General features: G+C 34.8%; 1 protein-coding gene and 1 long non-coding RNA gene across 3 annotated transcripts in view; one reads left to right on the forward strand and one right to left on the reverse strand.

Annotated features, from left to right (window-relative positions):
- The window catches only part of LOC105219616 (ankyrin repeat and ELMO domain-containing protein D), a 103,158-nt gene that overhangs the window by 11,827 nt on the left and 73,626 nt on the right, over positions 1-17,705 (forward strand). The window lies entirely within an intron of this gene.
- LOC128922953 (uncharacterized) lies at positions 11,455-12,683 on the reverse strand. Its single transcript, XR_008472121.1, has 3 exons — positions 12,081-12,683; positions 11,663-11,982; positions 11,455-11,600 (listed from the first exon to the last, which is right to left on the reverse strand). It is a non-coding gene; the product is annotated as an uncharacterized LOC128922953 (long non-coding RNA).

A 17,705-nucleotide genomic window follows, 5' to 3' on the forward strand; every position in this document is an offset into this window, starting at 1 on the left:
TTCCTTAAACTCTGTGTCTATCAGTCAAAGTCTGCACTGTGGTTTATTATCAATTTTTATACTCTCCCAACAAAATTGCTAAGAGAGTAAAATAGTTTTGTTCACATAACGGTTGTTTGTAAATCCTAAAACTAAGGAGTTAGATAAACGGTTATATACATATACTAAAGTAATCAGGGTGACGTGTAGAGTTGAAATCTGTCAGACTGTCTATCTGTCAGTCTGTAATTTGAGTAAAAATTTAGATATTTTATTGAAACTTGGTACAAGTGTTTCTTAGCACCATAAGAAGGTCGCTTTCGTAGATGTGAGCTATTGCATTGTATGCGAAATCGGACCACATAAGGCGTCAGAACTAAGCCATAAATAAAAATATGAAAATAAAATTTAGTACACAGGATCGCACTAGGAAGGGGCATATTTGGATGCAATGGGCGTGGCCCGCCCTCAATTAAATTGTTGGTACATATCTCTTAAACTAATACTTCTCATACAAAGGTTATTTTGGATATGATTTAATGCTTTAAGTAAGAAAAATCATCGGAAACATTAAATTTGATGTTAAAGATGGTACAGAAAGGCTACACTTAAATTAGTATACAACCAATATCACTCGACCAATTTCGAAATTCGGTTTGTACCATTTCCTTGGCATCCCAATGCTATAGTTTGAAAATAGGATAAATCGGTTCACCACCATGCCTACTTCCCATATACTACAATTTTGAAATGTATGTGATCCGTTCACTTATATATATATTTGGCGTAGGAACCGCTTTAAGCGATTATAGCCGAATCCACCAGAGCGCGCCACTCATTCCTCCTTTTTGCTTTTTGGCGCCAACTGGAAACACCAAGTGAAGCCAGGTCACTTTGCACTTGGTCTTTCCACCGGAGTGGAGGTCGTCCTCTTCCGCGGCTTCCTCCAGCGGGTACTGCATCGAATACTTTCAGAGCTGGAGTGTTTTCTTCCATCCGTACAACATGACCTAGCCAGCGTAGCCGCTGTCTTTTTATTCGCTGAACTATGTCAATGTCGTCGTATAAATCGTACAGCTCATCGTTCCATCGTCTGCGGTATTCGCCGTTGCCAATGTTTAGAGGACCATAAATCTTGCGCAAAACCTTTCTCTCGAAAACCCCAAGAGTCGTCTCATCGGATGTTGTCATCGTCCACGCTTCAGCGCCATACATCAGGACGGGAATAATGAGCGACTTATAGATTCGTTCACTTAGCAATCTATAAATTAAGCGCCAGTGAAGATATCGAAAAAATATAATATAAATTCAAAGAAGATATGCTCCTTAAGGCCAATATTTCCCTATCCCAATACTCCATATTCGGATTTTTAAACTTCCGATGCACTTTATGTTGTATATATCGGTTAATATGTTAGATATCTTAGTAAAATTTAGTGAACGTAAAATCTTGAATATAATATAGCTTGCAATAAAAAATAGTTGAAAGCGGTCCTGGTATTACTCCAGTCCCCATATACTATATATATTGATGTTTGTCAATCCAGTGGACTTTATGCCAAATATGTGGGTCAAATTGTGTGTTCTCTTAATAAAATAAAATAAAACAAGTAAGGAAGGGCTAAGTTCGGGTGTAACCGAACATTTTATACTTTCGCAATTTATTGATGTGATTTTATTGAGATAACACACAATTTGACCCATATTTTCGGCATAAAGTCCAATGGAATAACGAAAATCATCATATATGGTATATGAGGGCTGATGGCACTTTTTCCAGAAGTGAAGCCACAGATGATATACAATAAAGTAAACAAAAGTTAAGTTGTATTCCACTATCTTCATCGGTTCCTTATGTTTACATTATAATGTGAAGGAATCATAAGGAATTCAGAATTGAGTTATATGGGAAGTAGTCATGGTTGTAAACCGTTTTCTCCAATTTTTTATCCGTGTTATCAAGGTGTCAAGAAAATATTACATACCGTATTTCATTGAAATCGGTCGAGTAATTCCTGAGATATGGTTTTTGATCCATAAGTGGGCGACGCCACACCCATTTACCATTATGTAAAAAAATCTGAGTACAGCTACTTTCTGCTATTTCTTCTGTAAAATCTTCTGACTTTTTCGTTAGTGAGTTAACACACTTTTAGTCATATTCTACCTAAAACCTTTGTATGGGAGGTGGGCGTGGTTATTATTTGATTTCAACTATTTTCATGGCATGTGATGTTGTACATAAGAGAAACGACTGCAGAATGTTTGGTTTTTATAGCTTTACTGGTTTGCGAGATATATATAAATAAACGATTTGGGGGCGGGGCCACGTCCGCTTTTTCAAAGAAATTACTTCCAAATACGCCCCTTCCTAGTGCGATCTTTTATACTAAATTTTACTTTTATAACTTTATTTATGGCTTAGTTATGCCACTTAAACTTTGGTTTTTTTCAATACCAACCTCCTCAGAGTGCCAAGGAATATATGTACCAAGTTTTGTTCAGATATTGTAATTTTTACTAAAGCTGTCCGTTGCACGGACAGACGGACGGACAGACAGACATCCGGATTTCAACTCGTCTCGTCATCGTGTCGTCATCGTCTCGTTTAGTTTCATGACTGACAAACTACCGTTATGTGAATAAAACTATTATACGCTCTTAGCAACTTTTGTTGCGAGAGTATACAAATTTCGCCTCAACAAAGAAATCTTTCAAACAAGTAAGGAATGCCTATGTTCGGGTGCAACCGAACATTTTATACTCTCGCAATTTATTGATATGTTTTTATTAATATAACACACAATCTTAATATATAAAAATCCAGTGTCCGTGTGTATGTTCCGAATGAACTCAAAAACGAGTCAACTGATATTCATGTAAATTGGAATACACATGTAATTTTATCCAACTTAGATGATAGGATAGTTCTTATTGAAATTAATCGTCTCCACAATTAATAATTAACATTTAGTTTTACTTCTAATTTACAGTTACATATGTAAATGTAAATATAATATAAAAATGAATTGCTGTTCGTTAGTCTCGCAAATAGTCGAGAACGGCGAAACCGATCTGGCTAATTTTAGTCTTAAAATTTTCGTGGAAGGCCAGGAAAAGATTAGAGAGTATGTAAATATGAAAAAATTGCGAGGAAGATAATAATAAGAGAATTTTATTCGAGTTGACAAGAAAAATATAAAAAGAGAAAACAATAAAATAAAATTTTGAAGGTTGTCATTGTTGCTTTGTTAAAATATTTTGTTTTTTTTTTTTAACAAATAAGGAAAGGCTAAGTTCGGGTCCAACCGAATATTTTATACTCTTGCAATTTATTGATGTAATTTTATTAAGATAACATTCAATTTGACCCATATATTCGGCAGACAATATCAAATTGACGTAGTCAATTATCCCAAACTATTTAAAATTGCCTGTACTATCACCACTTACTTTGCAATTAAAAGTAGTGTGAGTTGTCTTCATACTGCATAAAATCGACCTCGAGTAACAATATCATCGCCGAAGCCAAGATTGGACCAACTTAATTTAATGTATACCTTAGCCACAACAACGTGTGGTCGGATCTGCTAGTTTACCCATATATTCGGAGTAAAGTCCAATAGAAAAACGAAAATTATAATTTATAGTATATAGGCTGAGGTAATTCCTGAACCGATTTCACCCATTTTGGTTCACCAACATACATTATATCTGAGAGTACATGATCACTTAATTTGGCTAAGATATTTCACATATTAACCGATTTATAAGCTATTAAGCCCATAGTATTTTTGAAAATCCTATAATTAGCTAAGTATATCAGAGCTAGGGGAAGTTATGACCTGATTTTAACCATTTCTGATACAGATACACATTATTACAAGAAAACTATTGATCTGAATTAAATTGAGAGATTTACCGATATTTTCATTGAAAAATTATCATTGGACACTGAGTTCTTCGTATTCGATATCCGGGGCATTGAAAAGTTATAGTCCGATTTCGACAATTTTTTCACAAGTGATGCCACGGATCATATACAGTATTTGTGTAAAGTTTTATTTCGCTATCTTCATTGGTTCCTTATGAAGGAATCAGATGGACTTCAAAATTGAGTTGTATGGGAAGTTGGCGTGCTTGTGAACCGATTTCATCCATTTTCCATTCGTGGCATCAGGGTGTCAAGGAAATATTATATACCGAATTTCATTGAAATCTGTCGAGTAGTTCCTGAGTTATGGTTTTGACCCATAAATGTTCGATACCACGCCCATTTTCCGTTTTGTAAAAAGATCTGAGTGCAGCTTCTTTCTGCTATTTCTTCAGTAAAATTTAGTGTTTCTGACGTATTTCGTTAGTGAGTTAACCCACTTTTAGTCATTGTCAACCTAACCTTTGTATGGGAGGTGACCGTGGTTATTATCCGATTTCATTCATGGTGTGTGGTGGGGTACGTAAGAGAACCGACTGCAGAAAGTTTGGTTTATATAACTTCATTGGTTTGTGAGATATATACAAATAACCGATTTGGGGGCGGGGCTACGCCCACTTCCCTAAAAAATTACATCAAAATCCTGGTGCGATCCTTTGTTCTAAATTTTATAACTTTATTTATGGCTTAGTTATGACACTACGGTTTTCGCCATTTTGTGGGCATGGCAGTGGTACGATTTTGCCCATTTCCGCAACCAAAGCAACCCTCTCACGATCCTAATGAACATGTGTGCCAAGTTTCGTCAAGATATCACAATAGTTAGGTACTCAAGTTATCCGTTGCACGGACGGACGGACAGACAGACATTCGGATTTTGACTCGCCTCGTCGCCCATATCTAACTATGACATACAACAAACAGTTATGTGAACAAAAATATAGTACTCTCTAAGCAACTTTTCATGCTTAACCCTTTCATATCAGAATTAAAATGGGCGGAGCTAACATTTTTTTTAGGACAGATATATATTAGCCTTAACTCAAATATGAAGTGATAAAAATTTCAAAGTCCTATGTATCCTGGTTCATTAGTTACAGGATGTTGCTTACAGGCACAAATTAGATTATTATAAAAAAACTAAACACTTTTCTCGTGAAAATTTTTTTTTAAATAACTCTCTTATCTTTACTTATTTATATAGTTCATTTTGTTTTAAAATAAAACAATTTTTTTTATGTTTTTGAGCACTTTTTGTATAAACACTTCAGTATAACTTTTTCGCGAAACCGATTTTGACAATTCCACTCTGCGGAGAAGGCCAACAGAATGAATACGTGCACAGCTCATTACAAAAAATGTAACTGTAAGCTTGCACAACACATAAGTCTACATAATTGAAAAAACCGCTGGTCAAAAATATTTAAATAACGAGAGTTAGAAGCCGGTAAGTACAATGTTGCCTATAGGCAACATTTGGCATGAAAGGGTTAATTTCCTTGCACCATTTACTTTGGTGGTATATATGTACTTAAATATGCGATATACAATAGGAGCCAAAGAATATAGCGAAATAAATCACATGTAGAAAAAATGTCGAAATCAGATTATAACCCGGAAGACAGGGAAATCTAACGTGAAGAATTCAGTTCTCTAGTCGGTAAATCTCTCAGACGTTTTAATGTAATTAAGGGGGAATCTTATAAAGACTTTTAAGTACTGCGTCTCATCTTTTCATTTGTCCATTATTCTTCAACCAACAGTCCAACTATTCTTACCAAACTAACTTCATTCGCTTAGGAATAGATCAAAGTTTTCAACAAGATAGCATTTTGTTGCTCTGCAGCAACCACAAAAAGCTTTTTCGGGGAAATTTGTAAAAATCGTTCGATATGTAAATAATTTTGACTACCTCTGAACATATATATATGTATGAATATTGTATGAAGACTACAAATTGTTTGTATGGGCGCGCAGAAAAGGGTTGTTTTTAGACGTTTCAGGCAATTATTTAATTTTCACTCCGTAAGAACCATCCTTGTACTTCAAGGAGTATACCAAAACAGAATAAGCGAAATCGGTTCAGCTGTTCTCAAAATTTGCGTTTAGCAACACATTCAGCGTTTCATTTTTATACTCTCGCAATATGTTGCACAGAGTATTATAGTTTTGTTCACAAAACTGTGTTTGTATCACCCAGAAATAAAATAGTTAGATATGGGGTAATATATATATAAAAGATCAGAATGACGAGTGAAGTTGTCTGTCCGTCTGTCCTTGGCCTCCTGAGGAGGTTGCTTTCGAAGATGGGCAAAATCGGTCCACTGCCAATAGGTTTTTTGTATATATATATTGCAAACCAATTAAGCTATATAAACCAAACTTTCTTTATGGGTCAAAAATCATATCTCAGGAGCTACTCGACCGATTTCATTGAAATTCGGTATATAGTATTTTCTTGTCAACCTGACAACACGGATGAAATGGGCGAAATCGGTTCACAAGCACGCCAACTTCCCATATAACTCAATTTTGAATTCCATCTGATTCGTTCACTTTATAATATATACATAAGGAACCGATGAAGATAGCGGAATAAAACTTTATACAAATATAAATATGTATATCATCTGTGGCTTCACTTTGGGAAACATTTTCGAAATCGGACTATAACTTTTCAAGGCCCCGGATATCTACATGAAGAATTCTGTGCCTAAGGGTAATCTTTCACCGAAAATATCGGCAAATCTTTCCGACATTTTAATTTAATTCAGAGGAAATTTTTTTCTCCTAATTGTGTGTCTCTGTTCAGCCCTCATACATATACCGTATATGATGATTTTCGTTTTTCTATTGGACTTTATATGCGAGAGTATAAAGTGTTCGGTCGCACCCGAACTTAGCCTTTCCTTACTTGTTATATTATAGATAATAACAGTGAACTTAATGTTGTGAGTGAAAAAAAGCCGTCATTTCATCTGGCCTGCTTACATTTCTAAATACATATACTGATTCTAAATAAGACATTAGAATAAGATATTTATAAAAAAAAATTAGTAAAAATGGAAACAAGGAAAAATAATAATAAATAATATTTATAATATAGTGTCTTTTATGAGTTCATATGAAGGTTTTAAAAGTTATGATTTTTTATTAGATGACATTAGATGATTTTATTAAATGGATCTGAGCTTGGAAGCAAGGTATTTATCAGATCCGTCTTTGCACCAATCCAATTTGATGCCCTTTTTCTGGACTCTGCAGATTCTTCAGACAATTCACCAATGGACGTCATTGTGTAATTTAAAACATCTGTTGTTATCAAGAGCAGTAATTTCAGCTGCCAAACACACACAAATACACTGAAAAAAGAAATCTAAGGGGAAAAACAACAAATAACTTGAGCAAAAAATAAGATATCATGATAATACTTGGTACACATATTATCTGACACCATATTTGGTACAGAGGATCATATTAGAGATGGGCATATGTGGATGAAATTTTTTTGGGTAAGTACGGTGTCAACATCCGATGAGACGGCACTAGGAGTTTTCGAGAGAATGGTTTTGTGGAAGATTTATGGTCCTTTAAACATTGGCAACGGTGAATACAGCATGCGATGGAATGATGAGCTGTATGTGTTATTCGACGGCATAGGCATAGTCCAGCGAATAAAAAGACAGCGGCTACGCTAGCTAGGTCATGTTGTTCGAATGGACGAAAGTGCCCCATCTCTGAAAGTTTTCGATGCAGTACCCGCTGGTGGAAGCGGGAAGAGGAAGGCCTCCACTCCAATGGAAGGACCAGGTGGAGAAGGACCTGTCTTCACTTGGTATTACCAATTGATGCCAAATTGCCAAAAGGAGAGATGCGTGGCGCGCTGTTGTGGACTAGCCATAACCGCGTAAGCGTTGTCTACGCCAGTCAAGAAGAAAAAAATATGTGGATGAAATTTTTTTGGGTAAGTATGCGTGACGCTGGATCTTAATAGATTTTTTGTATATACATATCTGGTTAACTACTAAAACTATATTATATCAACCAAACTTTTTGGAGTTTTGTTTAGGTATTTCGTAATCTAGCATGAGAATTTATGAAATCGGATTATAACCGAAGTGATTTAATTTAGTAAAGAAAAACACCCGAAACTAAATTTTATGGTGAAGATGCTACGGACACACACTAAGACTACTAGATCAATTTCAGCAAAATTTGGTTCATACATCGTTATCATATATAGTATATAAGGGCTGATGTAATTCCAGAACCGATTTCACATTTTTCCCCACCAACTTTTCATATCCAAGATCCAAATTCATATCCAAAGATATCTCACATATTATTCGATATATGCAGAATAAAACCCACCGTATTTTTGAAAAACCTATAATTAGGTATTAGAAGGAAGTTATGACCCGGTTTCAATAATTTTTAATTTATTAGTAGAAAATAATTTCATCTGAATTAAATTAAAATATCTGAGAGATTTACCGATATTTTCGGTGAAAAATTACCCTTAGACACTGAGTTCTTGATATTCGATATCCGGGGCCTTGGAAAGTTATACTACGATTTCGACAATTGTTCCACAAGTGAAGCCACAAATGACATGCAGTATTTGTGTAAAGTTTTATTCCGCTATCTTCATCGGTTCCCTATTTATACATTATAATGTGAAGGAATCAGATGGAATTCAAAATTGAGTTATATGGAAAGTAGTGGTGGTTGGAAACCGATTTCGCCCATTTTCCATCCGTGTCATCAGGGTGTGAAGAAAGTGTTATTTACAGAATTTCATTGAAATCGGTCGAATAGTTTCGGAGATATGGTTTTTTACCCTTAAGTCGGCGACGCCACATATTCCATTTTGTAAAAAAAATCCGAGTGCAGCTCTTCTTTGCCATTTCTTCCGTAAAATTTAGCCTTTTTGATGTTTTCCGCTATAGAGTTAACGCACATTTAATAGTTTTCAACCTTTGTATGGGAGGTGGACGTGGTTATTATCCGTTTAAATCAATATGTATGGTGTCAGAAAGAAAACGACTGTAGGAGGTTTGGTTTATATTGCTTTATTGGTTTGCGAGGTATTCACCAACAAATTATTTAGGGGCGAGACCATGCCCACTTAAAAAAAACATATGCCCCTTCCTTGTGCGGTTCCTTATGCCAAATTTTACTATTTATTTATGGATTAGTTATAACACTTTATAAGTTTTCGGTTATCGCCATTTTGTGGGCGTGTCAGGGGTCCGATTTGGTCCATTTTCAATACCAACCTCCTCAGGGTACCAAGGAATATATGTACAATGCTTCGTCAAGATATCTTAATTTTTACTCAAGTTATCCGTTGCACGGACAAAGGGACGGACGGACAGACAGACAACCGGATTTCAAATGATCGTCATCCTGATCATTTTGATGTACATAAACCTATATCTAGCTCGTTCAGTTTTATGATTTACAAACAACCGTTATGTGACCAAAACTATAGTACTCTCTGAGCAACTTTTGTTGCGAGAGTATAAAAAGATATAATTTTCCTTCAATAATTTCGGTGGTTTAAAACATTTAAATGGATATATAATACATATATGAATCTTCACGTGGCTGGCTTTATGAAGAAAATGTAAATACATATTTACGATTTTTAAAATTCAATTTATAATAAACTAGTGGAATCCCAAAATTAATTTGATCAAAATCAAAGGTCCTAGAATATTTAATTATTTCATGTACAGAAGTCATAAAATAACAAGTAATGAAGGGCTATGATCGGGTAAAACCGGACGTTAAACACATTCGCAATTTATTTATTTAATGTTATTGAGGTAGCATACAATTGAACCCATATATTCGGCAGTCTGTGACGTGGGAGCCGAGATGCAAAGACGTTGACTGTTTGTGTGATGACAGGCTTATCAAGCCTGAAAAGCAGAATTAACAACGCGGTCGTTAAGGCCAATAAGTTTCCCAGGCTACCAAATTTAGCTCTTTTTCAGGCATCTTTTAAATCCATGAAAAGGTTGTGTGTATCGATTTTTTTTCTCTCGGGTATTTTCCAAGACATGGCGAATGTCTGGCCCATGGTAGATCTGCCAGGTCGAAAGCGATATTGATAAGGACAAATCAATTCGTTCTTTTGTCTCTCACATAGTACAGAGCAGAGAGCTGCAACGAGTATGATTAAATCAGAACAAACAGTGGTGCCAAAAACACAATCAAATTAATTCAGTTCAGCATAGACAACATTGTTAATCAATTCAAGTAGCCGCCAGCGTCAACTGATCTGATGCAACACGAACAATCTGTTCTTCGGCAATCACGATGTAAACGGTATGGCTGGCCTCGGTTGCAATCGTATCATGTCCGTTCATAGCGTTGCGACGATTGTTTGAATTGAAATGAAACCTTGGGTAAACTATAAGTAAATCTACGAGTAAATCTATGGGTAAATCTATAAGTACAGCAAACAACAACAATTTTCTGCTGAACTGATTTGAATCATGTGTGGCAAAAAATGTATCAGCTTTGAAAATGTGCGCATTACACGCTTTACTTGCCATCAGAACACAAAGAACTTGTAAATAGAAGTGCTTGAGTAAATCAGTGTTTAGGGGTTGATATACAAACCGAACGCTGTCGATCATTTCAATCATTGAAGCATTAGTTTGTATCACTTCGGGTATTTGCTGCTGATGCGAACATTCATAAACAAATCAGGCATAACCCTGCAAGACAGGTACGGGCGAATTCTTCGGTGAAATGCCAGGGAGCGGTACCCGAAGTTTCAATGAAAGTTTCTATGCCATTCTTAAGGGCGAATTGACAAAAGTACACGAAACTCTTATGTACGTGTGATCGTTCACCCCTTTCTTGCACATTACATTCATCATTTACAATGTATATATACCTCTTGCACAATTTGGGGAATGGTATTGGTACAATCACGGATGAAAGACCCAAAACTGCGAACCAAAACAACATGTGCACTTCCAGTACTGTTCTTGGTACTATCACAGATGAAAGACCCAAAACTGCGAACGAAAACTCCACGTGCACTTTCAGTACTGCGACCCACAAAAACCTTGAAACAATACCCGCTATTTTCGGTTAGTTCTACTAAAACCCGAAATGAGAATTTAATAACAATAACAAAATAATTAATTATATTACATATTTATTAAAAATATCATGCCATTTAGATGTTATTATTATATTTACTTTACACATGTATTATCGTACTACACTATATACATATATATAACATATTGAATAGTTGAACAATTTTTGCTATCGGACAAGGCTGAAGGAAGAGTGGCAAATATCAAATACCCCGTGCGGCTTGGAAGTGTAAGCTGCGCACATTAGGTGAGGACTCTTTTGGTTTCTTTAGGAGTTTTTATAAGATCTGTTCTTTCATTAATTTCACTAGTACTAGATTCATCTGGGAGGAGGGTTTCTATGAAATATAAAGTAAAATTTGATTTTTTACAAAGTTTGTAATAATTGCCTTGTTTCAGGAATTCTAAATATAGCACGGGCAACGTTCTAGTCTTAACATCCATGCTCCTACTACAGCAGGAGTTCCCATTGAACTAATTTCGGTGAAATCATTTCCTTGTAAAGCGATACAAGAAGGTTATGATTCCTCAATACAAGGTGAAAATGAATCAAAAAAGTCCTCCTAATTAAACATACAAAAAGTTTTTAAATTTATATGAGAATAAACATTCACTTAAATTTAACCTTTAATTTCTGTGTTTTAGCTGCTAATGGCACGGCCAAGTGCCGGTAATGCCAAAAATACTGAAACTGCTTTGCCCTCTAGCTCATTGGCAAAACCCAGTTGACACACGTCGTGATAATAAACGGTTTCAAAGGCACCTAAACCATGTCGTTCCAGTTCTCGTGCTTGTGTTGACCAAATTGCACGTAAAAAAGTGACATTAAACTTAATATCTGTTGTGTAAATGATTTGTGTTCCATGTAGCAGCGTTTGCATCCATATTCCATCGCTTCGAAAGTTCTACGCTGCTACAATAAGTGACACCAATAAGCTTGCGTACCTTTAACGCGCCATATGAGGTTTGAAATATCAGTGTGGAAAATTAATTAGAATTTAAGGCAAGATAATATTATTATAATTTATTCAACAATTATTTACGTATTCAATGGTTTCCCTTGATGTTAACCATTGTTGGCGTAGCTTCTATTGCGTGCTTCGAATTGACAGTGCAATGAAGTCTTACTGTATCACCCTCTTCAATTCCATATTTTGGTTTTAGAAAACTTTTATTTTACGTTTTACTTATTTAAAAATGCGTGCTTCAATAATTTAAACTTTAATTAGGCTTCAGATCACTGAATTAAATAAAACACGCAAAATAATACTTCACAAGCAGCCATTATATAGCTCAAAACAAAATTTGTTCAAACACGAGAACTTTGGTAGTTTCTTTCTATCATTCAGGGTGCTGTATGAGAGAAGAGTTGAGTTAAATGTTTATGCCCATTTTACCCTTTGTTGCGTATGTGTGTATGTAGTGGTGTTATTAAAATGTCTTTGAATGTGTTGGAGTTTCAGTACCCATGACTTGCTGGGAAGCTTATCGCTAGAGATTTAAATTTGTTCTCTATCGCGATTTGAAACGGTACGCTTCGTGTACATGAACCGAAGTGACAGAATTAGACAGAGTAACGTATCAGTACTTAGTATACACAAACATTTATTACTCGTTGCAGTTCTCTGGCTCAGTATATACAGTAGAAAACCTTTTGTTTACATTATTTACATTAATTTTCATCTTTTAACACACCACCGAGGCGTACTTGGGTTGTGTGCTACGCTTTTTTTGCTACAATTGCGGTAATTCGGGTGTTGTGCTAGCATTTAATCTTCACAAAAATTTTAAAGTCCGATGAACAGTACTTAAATAATTATTAAATAAAATAAATGTTTTCATTATTATTGGTATTATTTTAAATTTATGGTGGTATTAAATGTTATTTATTGGTAAGTTAGTTATATTTTAGATACAAGTGTATAACGCGATTCAATAAATTTTTAAATTTTGTATTAAAATAAATGCATCCCTGGGTTAGTGACATTGCATTTTGCGGTTTCAAATTTTAAAAATTTTAATATTACTATGAAACAATTTTAATAATTTTCACTAAATAACCTTTGGCAATGTCTTCCATAGATAGTAAGCAATCTATTAGACATTGTATGTAAATTGATATAATTGAAAACGATTTCCTTCAGAGAAATTCATTTTCATATTTATATGGTTATACTAGCAGACCCGGCCACACGTTGTTGTAACTAAGGTATACATTAAATTAAGTTGGTCCAATCTTGGCTTCGGCGCCGATATTGATTACTCGAGGTCGATTTATGTTACGCAGCATGATGACAACTCACACTACTTTTAATTGCAAAGAGAGTGGTGATAGTACAGGCAATTTTAAATAGTTTGGGATAATTGACTACATCATCCTGGTTTGTAGCTGTGTCAACTCTCCTGGGCCGAAATTCTAAATTGTCACATTAAGATCATCGATATCTTTGTTCTTTTTTACCACCAATATAAGTCATTCAATCAGTCATTTTTGGTTATCATATTGAGGTTTCATGTCAGGAAAACTTCTCTTTCAAGTCAATGAAGTGACAGAAATCTGTTGGAAATGCTATTAATCCATCGAGGTGTCAACTGTGACCCTACCATTTCCAACTGCTTCTACAATCGTAATTTGATATTGTTGCAAAAACACTCATATGTTAGTGGTTAATTGGCGATACTTTATGTGTCGCCACAAATTAAATGACTTTAGGCATGCGATTAGCCCGTCAGTAACAGTTGATCCAGGAATAATTGGAAGAGTCTGGCATAAATCACCTGTGAACAGAATCCTGGCTCCACCAAAAACGTTTATCGACAATCAAGATCTTTTAAAGTCCTGTGCAGTACCTCCAGCGACTTCTTGAATATTTGGAAAATCTTCGTTATAGCGCTATTTTTGACGATTGGTGTTTCGTTCATTTGCAATTTAGGAGTAATTTCAAGGCCGAATGTGCCGTTTGTTTGCCTACTAACAGGTGCCTATTCCCGTTAACCTTGGAACCTTGGTGAAAATGAGTGAAATTGGTTCTGGAATTACATCAGCTCTCATATACTATATATGATGATTTTCTATTGGACTTTAAGCCGAATATATATGTCAAATTGTGTGTTATCTTAATAAAATTACATCAATAAATTGCGAGAGTGTAAAATGTTCGGTTGGACGTGCACTTAGCCTTTCCTTATTTGTTACAAATCATTTTGGGCTATCGACACAACCTTATACAATTGAACAATAACAAAAATATTTTAACAAAGCAACAATGATAACCTTCAAAATATTATTTTTTTGTTTTCTCTTTTTATATTTTTCTTGTCAGCTCGAATAAAATTCTCTTATTGATATCTTCCTCGCAATTTTTCCATATTTACTCACTTTCTAATATTTTTCTGGCCTTCCACGAATATTTCAAGACTAAAATTAGCCAGATCGGTTTGAACTTCAACAACCAATAACTTCCAGATTTTAAAAAATTTTTAATTTTCTTCGCGGAAAGTTAAAAAATATGCACGCTAAGATTCACGAAAATCGGTCGAACGGTTTCAGAGGAGTTCAATAACGTACACCGTGACACGAGAATTTTATATGTTAGATATATGTATGTATAATGAATATTTTAAAATTCACAATTGTTTGCTGTCTTTAACACTATTCGAGAAAGGGTAGATCTCTGAATACGCCTATACTTTTACAAAATAAAAAGTGTAGGATTCGTCAAACTTGAGCTTTTTACAAATTTCATAAAAAAAACTTGTTTTTTCTTGTTACCTTGGACCCGATGGTTTGAACAACCTATTCAATAAGATCATGACATATTTTGTTTTAAAGATGTTTAATAAGGAGGCGACATCGTATCATTTTAAGCTCATGGGTACTTCAAAGCTTTGCCATTCAAAGCTTTTTAAATTAAAATATTAAATATAAATTTAAGTAAAACTAGCGAAATTGGATTTTATTTTTAATTTTATGGCAGTAAAGTTTAAATAAATGTAGCCAAAAATAACGTACCACAGAGAAGTACTTGTCTGAGAGCTGAATTTTATTCTCACCACTTATAATATATCTCATCTACATTAAATACAATTATTGAATATAGTATGGCACACATTGATGTTAAAATCTTCTATAAGTGAAATATAGCATAAATAAATAATTTCGCTTTATATAAGACAGCAATATATGTAATATTTGCTATTTTATGACTAAGGTTTTACTAAAATGAAGTACTCAATATATACAGCGCTGTGTTTTTCCAAGATGGCGGCTATCTTACCACCGAGAATTCCCCACGAATAAGGTACTGTGTTCTCTGGTGTTTTGATATATGCGGTACAGAGTTATACGGTAGAATCCCGATTATCCTGATTAATTAAAACCAGCGGTAGTCCAGATAATCGATTTCAAGGCAAATCAAACAGTATTTCAAATTTATTAATATTTATTATGTAAACGGTTTTAGAAGCGTCGTTAAGATAATACGATAATAAAACACGAGCTATAGCGATAATAAATACCTATTTAATTTAAAATTTTGATCTTTTGTTCTGTTCCGATATTTTCTCCAGTACACTATATCGAATACTATATGCTCACTTAATTTGGTTAAGATATTTGACATATTAACCGATTTATAAGTTATTATGGCATGGTATTTTCGTATCGTGCTGAAAAACCTACAACTAGCTATGTGGGAGTTATGATCCGATTTTTACCATTTTTGGTACAGAGACAGACTATTAGATAAAGAATCACTGTTAGTACAGTAGAACTCCAATTATCCAAACTCCGACTATCCGAATCGCCGATTATCCGAATCACAAAAAAATGTCCAAAAAAGTCTAAGTGCGCTATTATTTTTACCCCCGCGAAGCCAGTGTTTGCGCGTCAAGTCTTGACTTGACTTGTCTTAACTTGCCGTTGTGCCTACACTGACTTCCCCCCGCGAAGTGGAAATGGAAGAAGAACTTTCTGCTGATGTCGAAGTAGACGTTGGACCATCAGCTTGTGAAGCATTTGCCGGCCTCGAGACTGCTTTGAAGTGGATGGAGCGTCAGGCCGAGTGTGACCACTTGCACCTGCTCAAGCGAATGCGAGACCTGGCTGCTCGAAAACGGTTGAAGACCACAAAACAGCTTACATTGACGGAGATGTTTAAAAAACAATGATTTTTATTTCTAAACTTGTACATAAGAACATTTTATTTATATTTAAAACATGTGAAAATTTCATGTTTCTTTCATTTAATTCAATAAAAAAATAGTGTAATAAAATCAAAACGTAGCTTTTATTCTCTCCAATGGCAATTTAAAAAAAAAAATCCGATTATCCGAATATTTGATTATTGGAATGGGTCCCGGTCCCCATTAATTCGGATAATTGGAGTTCTACTGTATAATTAAATTTTCTGTGATAAGGATGAAATATATGATATGAAATACCATTTTGAAAAAAAAAAAAAAAATATTGTCGAACTTTAATTAAAAACAAGTAAGGAAGGACTTGGAGACATATTATTAGAAGAAACACATTCCCTCTGAATTTCTACAAAATATATGAGAGTCTTACCTATATTTTCGGTAAAAAAAAACATTAGAAGCACTGAGGTCCTCATGTTCGATATAAGAGGCCTTGAAAACGTATGGTCCGATTTCGGCGATCTTTAGAAAGAGGGTGTCACACTATAAATGTAGTATTTATACAAAGTTCTGTTCTGATATCTTCACTAGTGCTTATTTTAGATATTGTAAAGTAAACGATTCAGATCGACTTCAAAGTTCTGGTATATAGGAAGTAGGCGATGTTGTGAACCGATTTGTCCTATTTTCACAAAATATCATAGGGATGCATGGAAAATATTACAAACCGAATTTCAAATTTGGTCGAGTACTTTCAGAGAAATGGTTTCTGACCCATAAGTGAGCGGAGCCACGCCCATTTAAAATTTTGTATACCAATTTGAATACAGCCCTTCTGTACCTTCTTTATGATAAAATTTAAGTTTTCTGGTGTTTTTCCTTGCTGAATGAAAACATTTTTAGTGGTTTTCAATATAACTTTTGTATGGGGGGAGGTGGGCGTGGTTATAATTCGATTTCCTCCATTTTTGGACTGCCTAAGGTAGTACCTAAATGAAACGACTGTAGAAAGTTTGGTTGATATAGCTTTAATTGTTTACGAGATATGTAGGAGACGGGGCCACGCCCTCTTCCCAAAAAAAATTACATCCGGGTATGCCCCTTCCTAGTGCGATCCTTTGTACCAAATTTTACTTTCATAACTTTATTTATGGCTTTTTTATGACAATTTATGTGTTTTAGGTTTTCGCCATTTTGTGGGCGTGGTGCAAAGGAATATGTGTTGCAAGTTTCATTAAGATATCTCTATTTTTACTCAAGTTATAGCTTGCTCGGACAGACGGACAGACAGACGGACGGAGAGACATCCGGATTTCCACTTCACTCGGCATTCTGATCATTTATATATATACTAGCAGACCCGGCCACACGTTTTGTGGCTAAGATATACAATCAATGACGATGACGATACAAAGTTCATTACAAAGTCGAGGTTGATTTATGTTATACAGCATGATGACAACTGATGCTACTTTTAAATGTAAAATTAAGTGGTGATAATCCAGGCAATTCCAATGATTATAAAATTG

The sequence above is a fragment of the Zeugodacus cucurbitae genome, chromosome X (assembly GCF_028554725.1).
Source record: "Zeugodacus cucurbitae isolate PBARC_wt_2022May chromosome X, idZeuCucr1.2, whole genome shotgun sequence".
NCBI classification, from domain to species: domain Eukaryota; kingdom Metazoa; phylum Arthropoda; class Insecta; order Diptera; family Tephritidae; genus Zeugodacus; species Zeugodacus cucurbitae.